This window comes from Cynoglossus semilaevis, chromosome 7, assembly GCF_000523025.1.
Source record: "Cynoglossus semilaevis isolate Cse_v1.0 chromosome 7, Cse_v1.0, whole genome shotgun sequence".
Taxonomy (NCBI): domain Eukaryota; kingdom Metazoa; phylum Chordata; class Actinopteri; order Pleuronectiformes; family Cynoglossidae; genus Cynoglossus; species Cynoglossus semilaevis.
This window is the reverse complement of record NC_024313.1, coordinates 11,562,745-11,574,568: the sequence shown is the minus strand read 5'-3', so window position 1 is coordinate 11,574,568 and position 11,824 is coordinate 11,562,745. Positions and strand designations below refer to the sequence as shown.

Genomic DNA, 11,824 nt, shown 5'->3' with positions numbered 1-11,824 from the left:
GGGGGGGCAGAAGGGGGAGACTTGTCCCAGAAAGTGATCAGGGATCAACTGAAGCTGGGATTTGGAGACGAGTTAGTATCAAACTTCCAGGGGCAGACGGGGGTCGACTGAAAACTTCAGTACAATTTTAACTTCGGAAAAACTAAAGCTGAGTTTAACGTCCAATGATCTTTACCCTAATATCTACCTTACTCTCTGACTCATCCTCTTCCTCCTCCTTCGTTCACTCCTTCCTCTCCGTGTCGTCTTTCAGTTTGCCTGTGTCTGTCGTCCGTAGTCTGTGTCTTTTTCTCCATTACCATGCGTTGCCCCCGCGCCGCTCTCTGTTCCACCTCACAGCCCTGAGCTTTGCTTCCTGGTTAAGGTCACTGTCAGGTTGTATTAAGTGCAGATCAGTAAATCTATCATCGCAGCTGCAGCCGTGTGGTTTTCCTCCCGCGGGCCAGACGTAGGCCCGGGAGCTGGAGGAGGGTGAAGATGCTGGAGGAGGTACCAAGGTGATTCTGATCATCTGAGCTGAGCAGAAATCACTTGAGTTTTCAGAAATAATTTATTTTTTCAGAAATTCTCATTCATGAACTCTTTTTATTGTTTTATTTATACAATAAGTCCCAGTTAGCCGTCATTTGGGCCGTCTGGTTGAAGCAAATTAGGGTAAAAAAAAAAAAAAATTATATATATATGTATGTATATATGTACATATATACAGTATATACATACATATATATTTATATACTTGCTTTAATAGATGTAGTTGGCTTCTTGTCTGTTTGTTTGTTGGAGCACGGAGAAGGAGAAGTCTCTGAGAGAGCAGCGTCATTATCACAGCGAGGCGACGCCGTCCGATCGTTTTATTCAAAGCTGCAGCTGCTGAATGACAGTAAACATCATCATTTACTGTGACCTGCTGCAGAACAGACCTCCCAAATGACAGGGACCATATTACACTGTAATGGCTGTGTTTACACTGGTGTCACGTCCACATTACGGTTTAATCAAACCTAGAAGAAAATAGGACTCTGTGGAGCCAAGTGGACAGAGATGGATTGTGTTTGTTATTTTGACTTCTATCCCCGGTCGATCTTTTCTGTGCAGAGTTTTTGTGATCTCCTCGTTTTAACTGGATACTTTTGTAGGTGTTTCACTTTTATTGTTCGCCTTAGAAGGATGTAGGAGTATTTATTGTCCTGCTACTAAGATTTGAGCTGTCAGTGAGATTAGATGAAGAGCAGGAAACTCCAAAGTCGACTTCTTGGTTTTCTTTTCCTTCCATGTATATTCTATGAACAACAGTGGTGTTTGTTCATGTTTCCATCTTACAGACTGAAGAGAAGAACCCAATATCTAAATTATAGAAAATGTGGACTGAATGATCATTTTTTTCCATGTGTGGAAAACAACAGAAATGTCATGGGAATTATTGTTTCCCTGAAAAGATTCTTCTTCTTCTTCTTCTCTGCTTCTCCTCGCGTTGTCAGCAAAAACAAACAGGTTGAAAGTGATGAGTCTCTCTGTTGTCACGCCGTCTCCCTTGGGCAATTTCAGTTTCAAGGACAGTGTGTTTTTTCCCCGCCTTGGGGGGGTGGGGGGTCACCAGGTCATCTGTGTTAAGAACATAAAATGACAGAGGAAATCCATTGTAGAAGAGAAAACACATTCAGAGATCCACAGATTAACATTAGAAAGAGTTACCCTTTATATAAATATATATTTATTATTTAGTATCAAATATATACATATATATGTGGCTGTACCTGTGAGGGTGTCTGTTAGTGAGTGGTGTTTAAGAATGTGAAGATACTTTAATGTCATTGTACAAACTGCAGTGCATCATGGTACTGGTTAGCCCAGGGAAGGCGGCGGGTTAGCTAACGGCTACCTAAATTACTTTTATTGAATAATTAATTATTAATTGACTATAATAATTTGATTATCCTGGAGCACAGATGTCTTTCGTGCTGTGATATGACGTTTGTTGTTCACTGACCACAGATCGTGGATGTTGTCACGCTGCTGCTTCTGAATGAGTTAGAACGTTACATTCAAAGTGTGTGTGTGTGTGTGTGTGTGTGTGCTTCTGTTACTGTGTACAGCTTTGTATCAGGTTGTGGCTACAAGGGCAGGCTAATGGAGCAGGAAGTTAGCAGCAATTATGGAAATTAAGAAACGCAGCACGACTTACGTGGTAATGACAGTGTCTGCTGCTCTTTGACACGACTCCAAATGGACAGACAACAAATATCAATTAGCGCCTCTCTGATGTCTTTCATATGCCAAGGCCTTCAGCGGGTGAGGCGAGGCGAGGGGGAGTCGGCTCACTTCAGTCCAGCTAGCCCTTTGTTTAAGGGAAAATGGCACAAGAAGATGTGGCGTGAATGAACTTCAATGACGCAAATGAAACTGTCAGCTTTTTCTCTGGTCTCCGCTAATGCTAACCACGCCAACGTGTGGCTTTAGCATTACTGTCGATTTGTGTTGCAGGTTTGACTCCAGACTTGGTAGGTTATCTGGAACAATGACTGTAGTAAACAGTTCTCACCAGAGCTCCCCCCCTTTCTCACATCATTGGCCCAAATCCAGTTCCTTTCAAACATTCTTTCAGTTCTGAAGTATGAAAGAAAAGTCTTTGGGGAAAAAATCTACAATTTTAGCAGTTTTTCAATCAGGTCCAGTTAAATATTCAATGCTTGTTTTTGTCTTTTGATGGAGACAGTGGAGATTTGGGTCTTTATTAGAATCAGATCAAATGTGTGTGTGAAGTATTGACTCCAGTGTTTGTCACTAAAACCACTGTGTTCATCAGTTCGTCAGCCTTTTCCAGGGTTGATGAAGAAGGTGTTTCTCTCTGTTGTGGTTTGACGGCCGCCCGTTACTCCGTCACTCCACTTCACTGCGGCACCGACTCCATCCAGACGTCTTTTCTCACAGGGCTGAAGTCAGACTGAACGTGGTCTGAAACTCAAGCGTCTGCTTTGTTTTATTTTAAGTTTTAAAATGCGTCCCATCTGTTGCTCACTGAGCCCTGTTTGAAGTGCTTATCTTAAGTGCTCGTACGGAGCAGATTAGAAACTCACAGAGCCATAAAGTAAATGTTCCCCAAAGAGAACCCGGCTCCTGGAACTATATAAAGGCACCACAGACAGTGTTTGTTCCTCTGTGGTCCCCGTGTTGATGCACATCTGGCTTAAGTACATTTAGTAATAGAGTACTTGTCAGGATTACAGTTGTCAATTAGTGTATCAAATTAGGTAGTAGAAATAAAATTAAAATTAGGTCAAGTATTTATATCAGGGTGGAAGGATGTTGGATGTTTTTTTAGAGCTGATATGAAGGAAAATTGTTAAGATTTTACACCTCAAAAAAATATTAACATATTGGTAACATTTTATTTTTTTTTTCAAAAGCTGTTTTGGTTTTAAGTTATTTTTATGGGAAAATGCATCGACAACATTTTATTTTTTTTTACAAATTAATAAAAGTGCAGCTGTTTTGGTTTTTAGTTATTTTTATGGGAAAATGCATCGACACAGTTGCTGTTGTGGAACAGATTAGACTGGTAACTCGAAGCTCCTCTCTACAAGTATTTGACTGAAGTATCTTTGTGAATACTCACATCAGTATTTGGTATACTGATGGAGTAAAAAAGTACATTACAATCACTGCCTGGTCCTTCAGAGGACACTTGACTCCTCTTTCCTCCTCACTGAAACTATTTCTCTCTGTCGCCTCCCCTCCTCCCCTCCTCCCCCCTCTGACGAACAAAGTTTCTAGAGAGGGAGAGACAGGCAGACAGAGAGAGAGAGAGAGAGAGAACCCAGAATGATCCACACGGATTCTCACACACCTTGTAATTGCTGTCAGCGAGAACGTCGACAAGTCACTTAATTGCCCGCCGTCCAATTTATGGTGAGATTGTGGAGCTGATGTGAGTTTGAGCGTAAAAAAAATGTAAGAAGAAAAGAAAAAAAAAGAGAAATGACTGAAAGAGTAAAAGGGAGACGGGGGAGGAAGGGAGTTCATTGTGTCCCGCTGACGATAGGAAGGACAAAAAAAAATGGAGTAATGTTTAAGCAAAGACTGTATGGAACCGCAATTACTGCGTCGCTCATTAACTCTAGTGATTTGCACGGAATGAGGAAGCCAAAGTAATGACTGCGTGTGTGTGTGTGTGTGCGTGTGTGCCTTGCACAAGAGCTGCCATTGTTCACACTGTCACACTGTTACAGTGTAATTCCTGTAAGTGCTGGTATTAGCACTCCGGTGAGAGCGGCGATTAATTCAAAGGTGCGCTCAGCGTCTTTTTCTCCCTGCAGCAGCAGCACTTACCCATAATCCTTTGTAACAGACTCAGACAACACTATGGATGAACTCCAGCCGGGTCAGCTCTTGTTCCACATCTTTGCATGGCCCGTAAAAAAAATAAATAAGAAAACAAGTGTTGCGCAGAGGTGCGGAGGAACCCTTTGTTGTGGACGTGTCGTGTGTCAGACAAGAAAAAGGGCAGAAATAAAACAGAAACAGTCAACGGTTCATGTTGATCTGCTGGAACAACAGACGGGGAGAGGGTGAACCTGAGATACCCGAGGGGGGAACACGAGAGGCAGACTTCAACAAGTGCACGGTCGTGTGGTTATTTTTATGCCGTACGTGTACAGTAAGTCATGCACCGGTGCCACCGAGGGGCAAACATGCCTGGGGCAGTTTCTACCTGTCCACAGAGTCAGTGTTGACTCAAATCGACAGTTAGCAGCTGCTGAAAACGTTCATGTTTTACTAATAATTATTGAACGAGCACACGTTGACCTTTGACCTTTGAGTCATAACAATCTGCTTCCACAATACAATTATATTACGGACTCAGCATATTAATGCCCCGGGGCAGCAGTTCCTGTGGAGCCTCATGTCCGGATGTGAAACCCAACATGTGAAAAAAATGTTTTTTTTGCAGTAACAGGCCGTTCGTTAGCCAGTTATTAATCAGTTTATAATTGAACAGCCCTGTTCTAATGAGCGACTCATGCTTATGTTTCCTCTGTATTGATCGTACTTGTGTAACTGAACGTGTGACGAATACTCGTGACTAAATATTGACCTTTTTATTCTCATTTATTTTCACGATACAGTCCCGAGTCCTGACCCTCACAGATTACCACGGCAACCTTGAACTCCGTCAGGCTCCGGACGGAGTTTAAGGTTTTGCAGAATAGTCAAAAAAAGTTTCCCCTGAATTTAATAAGAACCGTTTGACAGTGAAACATCTGGTTAAATAAGAACTTTAGTAATAAGTCCGTCAGATGATGGAAGAGATTTTCACAGATTACTGATTTTTCTGCCAATTCTTTGACAAATGACCTATCGATGCAGCGGCTTCTCTAAATCTATTCATGATCATTATTTGATTTTTCTCTCAGTCTGCGTGGATGTCACTGTTTTGCATTAGTTTCCCTGTAAACTTTAAAAGAAAAAAAAAGAAAAGTTCGAGTGTTTTTCACATTTTCTTCCACCTTCGTCTCCTACCTTCCTCCAGATCAAGTTCAATGGCGTCTCTAAATTACTCTGAGATGTGAATGTGAGTGTGGCTGTTTGTCTCTGTATGACAGCCCCCCGTCCCCCGTGATGGACGGTGTCCAGGCTGCACCCTGCCTCCCGTCCAATGTCAGCTGGAATTGGCTGAAGCTTAGTGTGACCCTCAGAGGATAAGTGATGGAGGTAATAGAAAGATGGATAGATGGATTCAACTTCTGCATCTGGATCGGACGCACGTACCTTTGCAGCATCATGTCCTGTATGTACACATGAATATGCACAGCGGCGCCCCCCTCTGACATTGACAGCTGGGTCATGGTGTGTGTGTGTGTGTGTGTGTGGAGGGGGAGACTCAGTTATGGTAAGGATCAGGATAAGACATATATTTGTAATAGCAAAGTTTTAGCCACACAAAAATAGGGGGCGAGGTGCAGACTGTGGCCAAGCACAAAACAAGCTTGTGATGAGATGATTGTGGGTTTGGCACAAAACAAAAAGCTTGTGATGAGATGATTGTGGGTTTGAATCCCATTATGACTTAGTTTGAATTTAGGACTGAGATTAGTCTTCAATTAGAGCTGGATTAAGATTAGGATTATCTGTGTGTATTTACTGTATCTGTGATACAGGTACGTTTGAGACAGTTGTTCTATTTTTTTTTTTTAAATAAGGAGCTGAGCTCAGCCGCTCAAAAAACAAGAAGGTTGATGTGTGTGTTTCTGTGTGTGTTTCTGTGTGTCTGAGGCCCTACAGCACTCAAACACGAAGGTCTGTGAGATGATGAGGATGAAGATGCGAGATGAAAATAAAGGCGAGCATGAAAGAGCTGTGAGCTGCAGCAGAGCTGAACATTTGATCCTTTTTACTCCTTTAATTGTTTGTCGTTTTCAGACAGTTGAACGCAGACTTTCATCTTTAAGACTCCAGGAAACTGCAGCTGTGACGTTCGCCGCCGAGCTGCAGACGCAGCCGCTGATCGACGACCCTGGTTCCTCACTGCACTCACATGCATGTGCTGACACACTAATTGACAGGTAGCGTTACAATCACACACCACACAGGGTGTTCTGGACATTTCTCCTCTCTGCAACTTCATCAGAGTCGGAGCGAGGCAGCAACGGGCAGCACCTCCTTTGCAGACCACAAATTGAGTCTCTTCTCTCTCCACTTTGATGAAAATGCATTTGAACATCAGTGGTGGGGGAGGGCGGGGAGGCGGTGTTGACTCCAGTGAGCGCTGCTTCTGTATCAAATGGCAGGTGGATGTGGAGGTGGTGGAAACAGAAGTGTTTGTTTTGTGCCTTTTCTTCCTACTTCTTTTTTTTTCGCCGTCTTTCTCCTCGTGGGGAGTGTGACAGCAGAGATGGAGAAAAGACGGATGAAGCCGCGGTTGCCATAGGGACATGTGATGTATAGAAACAGCCACGGGGAGACGGAATCTAGAGGTCAGGGGTCACACATGTAAGCCGCAAACACGTGGAGCACTCTGCCTGTGTGAAGTGGACTGCACCGGCTTTGATTTCACCCCAGGTGTAGAGTACTCCGAGAGGCATCCAGGGATGAAGAAGCAATAATGAAAAGCAGTATAATATCACGGCTGCGTCTTTAAAGTTGCACAAGGCAACACGTTTTAATAGCTAGTTTCATCTTTGTTTGACATTTAGCCACAGTCCCACCGTGAGGAGCAGCCATTGTAGCAGGAGAATAAAAATGTGCAGTGAAAGTTCCCCCGTGGACTCGGATACAGGACCATCGGAGTCCATCAAGTTAAACGGTTTGTGTCTTAAAGGCGGCAGGAACAACAACAGTGTTATTGGCGTGTGTTACAATAAATACACATTGTTTTCTGCAGAAGGACAACAGCAAAGACACGGCTGTGAGACGTCCTCTTTATCAAGAAGTCACACAACTCCTGTGACGCATCAGGCTGGAAAAGAACTCAGTCTGGGGAAGGATTCAAATCTGTGATTTAAAAATTGCACAAAAGTCAAAGATGAATTCAAAGGTAGTATTTTGTAAATACTACTCATTTGGTTAAGGTGTATATTGTATTTACAGTGATACTATATATTCAAAGTACTCTGGTGACAAAAAAAAGTCAACTTTTATTAGTACCAAATAGGGATGATATTATTGGATATTATGATATCGGTGGGGGGGGACTTTTGACCCTTAGGGGAAGCATAGCAAAAAAATCTATTTTCCTTTTTCAATAAACAGCACAGACAGAAAGAAGGGAAGTGGCGAGAACCAAAAGGTGCTCCAGATTACCACAGATCAAAACTGATTGCTGGAGGCGAGACAGAGAATCAGAGCGGCCAAACCTAAACAGAGACACAGAAAATCCTCCACATTCCCAACATGGTGGAAACTTGTTTTGCTGATTTATTCGGCAGCTGTATTTGAATCGAGGCAGAGAGTGAGCTGGTGTTGAAACCTTAGAAAAAGAAAAAGAAATCAGTGAGTTCTTCCACAAGGAGAGGAGGAGGCTTTGTGTACAGGAGAGAAACATTAAAGTCCTGAACCACAGCATGAATGGAGAGTCTTAATGATGAGTAAAAGAGTACAATAATTCAGGGTTTATGGCCTTTTTAACACCTACTGTGTACACTTACTGTACCTCTCTAGGTAACTACACATTCTTTTTTTTTTAAATATTCTATAACCTTCATTACCTACTTAATAAAACACATGTTTACCTTCCTAGTTATCTGTCAACTGACCTTCCTAGCTACTGACCTGCGTCTGCCTACCTTCCTAACAACGTACTAACTACCTACCCACCTATCTACCCATGGACTTACCTATTAACTACCAATTAACCACCTCTAATTAAACTAGCCTACTAACTAATATATAGTAGGTACCAAGTATACAGCACATTTGCATTTTTCACCAACACACAAAGATGTGTGATATTTCTTATTGATATCGTTGTCAAACACTGCAGCTTTTCACCGTTTACCAGTTGAAGTGCACTTCAGGTAAAACTGTGATTTTCCCACACGTAGAAATGTGATTAGGAAACAAACGTAGTGGAGTTCTGCTCCACTACGTTTGACAGTGAATGATGATTTTGAATAAAGCAGCCTCTGAATGAACCTGCATCAACAGTCGTACGTCAGTTGTGACTCTGTCACAGTCACCTCCACAGGAGCCAACTCAACAAAGGAGGTTTTTCTCTAAATGAACAGAAAGGGGAACTCCTGATGGAAGACAGAAACCAACATGTCAGGTGGTTTTATTGTTTTTTTTCATTCTCTCTTCTTCTTCTTCTTTGGCTCACAGAGGCCGTGGAGACGACTCACCTGATGAAGAAGGACGATCTGGTGCCTGCGATGCTGCGAGGTGAGTCTGAGGTCAGCGTGATGTCGCGGTGGCTCGGACTTTTTAGTTTAATTACCGTGGGTTTGACTGAACAGATAGGGCAACGGTAGATGCACTATTTATGAGTGCACCTCGCCGGGGCACTGCTGATGCTGCGGGAGGAAAAGGCCAAAGACGGATTGTTGAATGAATTGTCTAGACTGATGTGAATATATAGTGTCTCTCTGCAGCTAAATGTATATTGCATTTCTGTTTGGAGAGAAAAGAGCAAACTGTGTGGGAGTCGTTGGGTCAGAGCATCTGTTCGCTTTGTTTCTGTGAGTAGATGTGTGTTATGGTAACCCGCTGCCTCCAGACTTCAGGTTCCTCCCACCTTGTTAAATAAATAGTGGAGAAAACAAAAGTTCTTTTATATTTTTGCCTTGAAGAAACCAGAAACATCTGGAGCTGCAAAATGCACCGGGATTTTTTTTTTAATTTATTTTTTACCTCGGAGTTTATCTGCCAAATATTTTTCCACACAGTGTTAGAAATATTTTTTTCAGAGCTTATCTGCCAGAAATATTTTTTTTCCCAGCATTAAAATTTGCATTTTAGCTCACTGAACAGAGTAGAATAGAATAGAACTTATTACAATGTACATTTATTTTTATTTATTTTATTTTATAGCACAACGAACCCCAAAGACAAAAAGAGGCAAAAATGACAAATGAGGAAACTAATGACTCTGGTCAACAGAATATGCAAACCCTGAACTCCTCTGTACAGCCTGAAGATGATGACATTACAGTACATGTGATGTATTGCACAGTAGCTGCATGGAACAGGAATCAAATTTATTGGAAGTATTTGGTAACCTTTGCATTTGGAGAAGGATACAGACACAACCACCTGCAGTAACAGTAACAGACCTGAAGGAGGTTTAGTTTAAGCCTTTTATTTTTGTCACAGTTTGGTTTTCTACTCATTTACAGAAGGACATTTTAATACAAATGGAAATAAATCTTTCTGTATTAAAACAGTCTTCAGTCTGACACTGTGGTTACGCAATACTTCAATAAAACTAGTGACAGAATGAATAAAAATCACAATGAAACTGTATAGTTAACACAGACAGCGCTTTCTTTATGCTTCAGTTAATGTTGTTTTAAAAATCATCTCCAGTTAGCAGCAGATTATGGTGAGTCGTCACAGAGTGTTTTCAACGATTCAGACAAAGAATCCGACCCGTCATGACACTGGGATTTGTATCATTAGATCCTTGCTTCACGTGGCCTGAAACAGTTTACGCCCGAGTAAATTCACCTGAGGACACGGCCATACAAATCTGTGTGAACATGAAACATATAGATTTTCTCTGAGCTCAGATGATGAAAAACCGAACCACACGAAGGAGGAAGGAGCAGGATATTTCTTAGAAAAGGTCGGTGGAGAGGAAGTAGGTAAACCTCCAGCAGTGAGTACGTGGGCAGAGAGGAGCAGTGTCAGAGTGTGGAGAAAAAAAAAAAGAAAAGAAAAGATGGTGATATGTAGAGTACAGTAAACCCAGAGAGTTTCCAGGTGTATTTACAATCAATACCAGTACTTTATGTACTGCATATATACACTGTTTATCTACTGCAGTATTCTGTATCTGCAGGTATGTTCAAGAAAAGGTTGAGCTTGTGCCGATGTGTGTGTGGGTTTCCCTCAGCTAATACTCCTGCTACTGTCGTGTTGCATCCAAAGCAGCCTGGGAAAGGAACGTACGCTAACGTGCAGACTTGTTATTTTGTCATTGTCAGTTGTTCAGTGCGACAGGGAAAGGATGGATGGCTTTGGATGGAGGCGGCTGCCGTGTCCTCGCCCCCCTGATTTCGGGCAAGCGAGCAAGAGTGGAGACCCAGCTGAGCAACGGGGCCGGTGACGGCAGCGCGGGCGAAAATAAACAGCAGGCCTGAGAAATCAATTCAGCGTGGCTGTCAGTGGACTGTCAAACTCCCCTCCGTGATGGACAGTCTGGATGTTCACAGTCTATTTGCCGCCAGGCTGTGGAGCGGTGAGTAAGTGAACCGTGCCGGTCTAAGCACAGACAATATGAAGAGGGAGTGTAAAGCAATATGTGCTGTTGCCATGCTAGATCAGCATAAACGTCACGGCCCGCGCTGGCATGGCCTCAGGGGTCTGCAGGGAGGGTCAGTGTGTCAGTGTGTTCATATACTGTGTTACATATATGTCAATATGTACCGGTAAGTGTTCACATAAATGTAGCTTGAGATCTTTATTATTAAGTCACTTCTTTTTCCTTTGAATCTTTAAGACTGTAACCAACCAAGACTTTATTTAAGAAACAAACAAAAAAAACTTTTAGCTTTTTCACTCACCAGATTTTCTCCATATTTTAATGAAATATTATATAGATATAGTAGTATAACCATGAACCTGGTAGTGATTATAACATACCATATTACATTATCAACATATGAACAATAACACTAAAATGGTGGAGGCCGTCAGTGTCAGACGGCCAATAACAATAACACATTTTCCCTTTTTGACTTTTGTCTTCACTTTAATTATAGAATTCCTGTGCCGGTTCCAGATCATATCCCGAGTCTCGTTTTACATTCCAGCTCTGCTCCCTGAGCTTGACTCATCACCGCGGCTCACTGGTGAGTGGATTTCAATTTAAATTATTACAGATGAAACCTTTAGCATCAGTTCCCGGCTGGATTTCAGTCTGGTTGTGAAACTACGGCTTGATTTTTTTAAATTTTTTTTTCCTTCATTTGTTCAGTTTGTTTAAATGAGAGCAGCTTGTACGTCACCTTTGTTACCTTTAATTCATGTAGTAATTAATGAACACATCTTGTGTTAACAGCAATGGCGTGCACGTAACAAGTGTTGATGCCAACCAGTATCAGCTTCTCTTTAAATATAAAACACTAGCCACAGTCTGGTGCAAAGCTTTTCTCCCTGGTGATGAAATCTG

The 11,824-nt window shown here is 42.1% G+C and overlaps 1 long non-coding RNA gene across 1 annotated transcript; it reads left to right on the top strand.

Annotated features, from left to right (window-relative positions):
• Nucleotides 1-8,634: 8,634 nt before the first annotated feature.
• Nucleotides 8,635-11,499, top strand: LOC112487248 (uncharacterized). The gene is made up of 3 exons (XR_003050171.1): nucleotides 8,635-8,874; nucleotides 10,638-10,891; nucleotides 11,415-11,499. It is a non-coding gene; the product is annotated as an uncharacterized LOC112487248 (long non-coding RNA).
• Nucleotides 11,500-11,824: the final 325 nt, after the last annotated feature.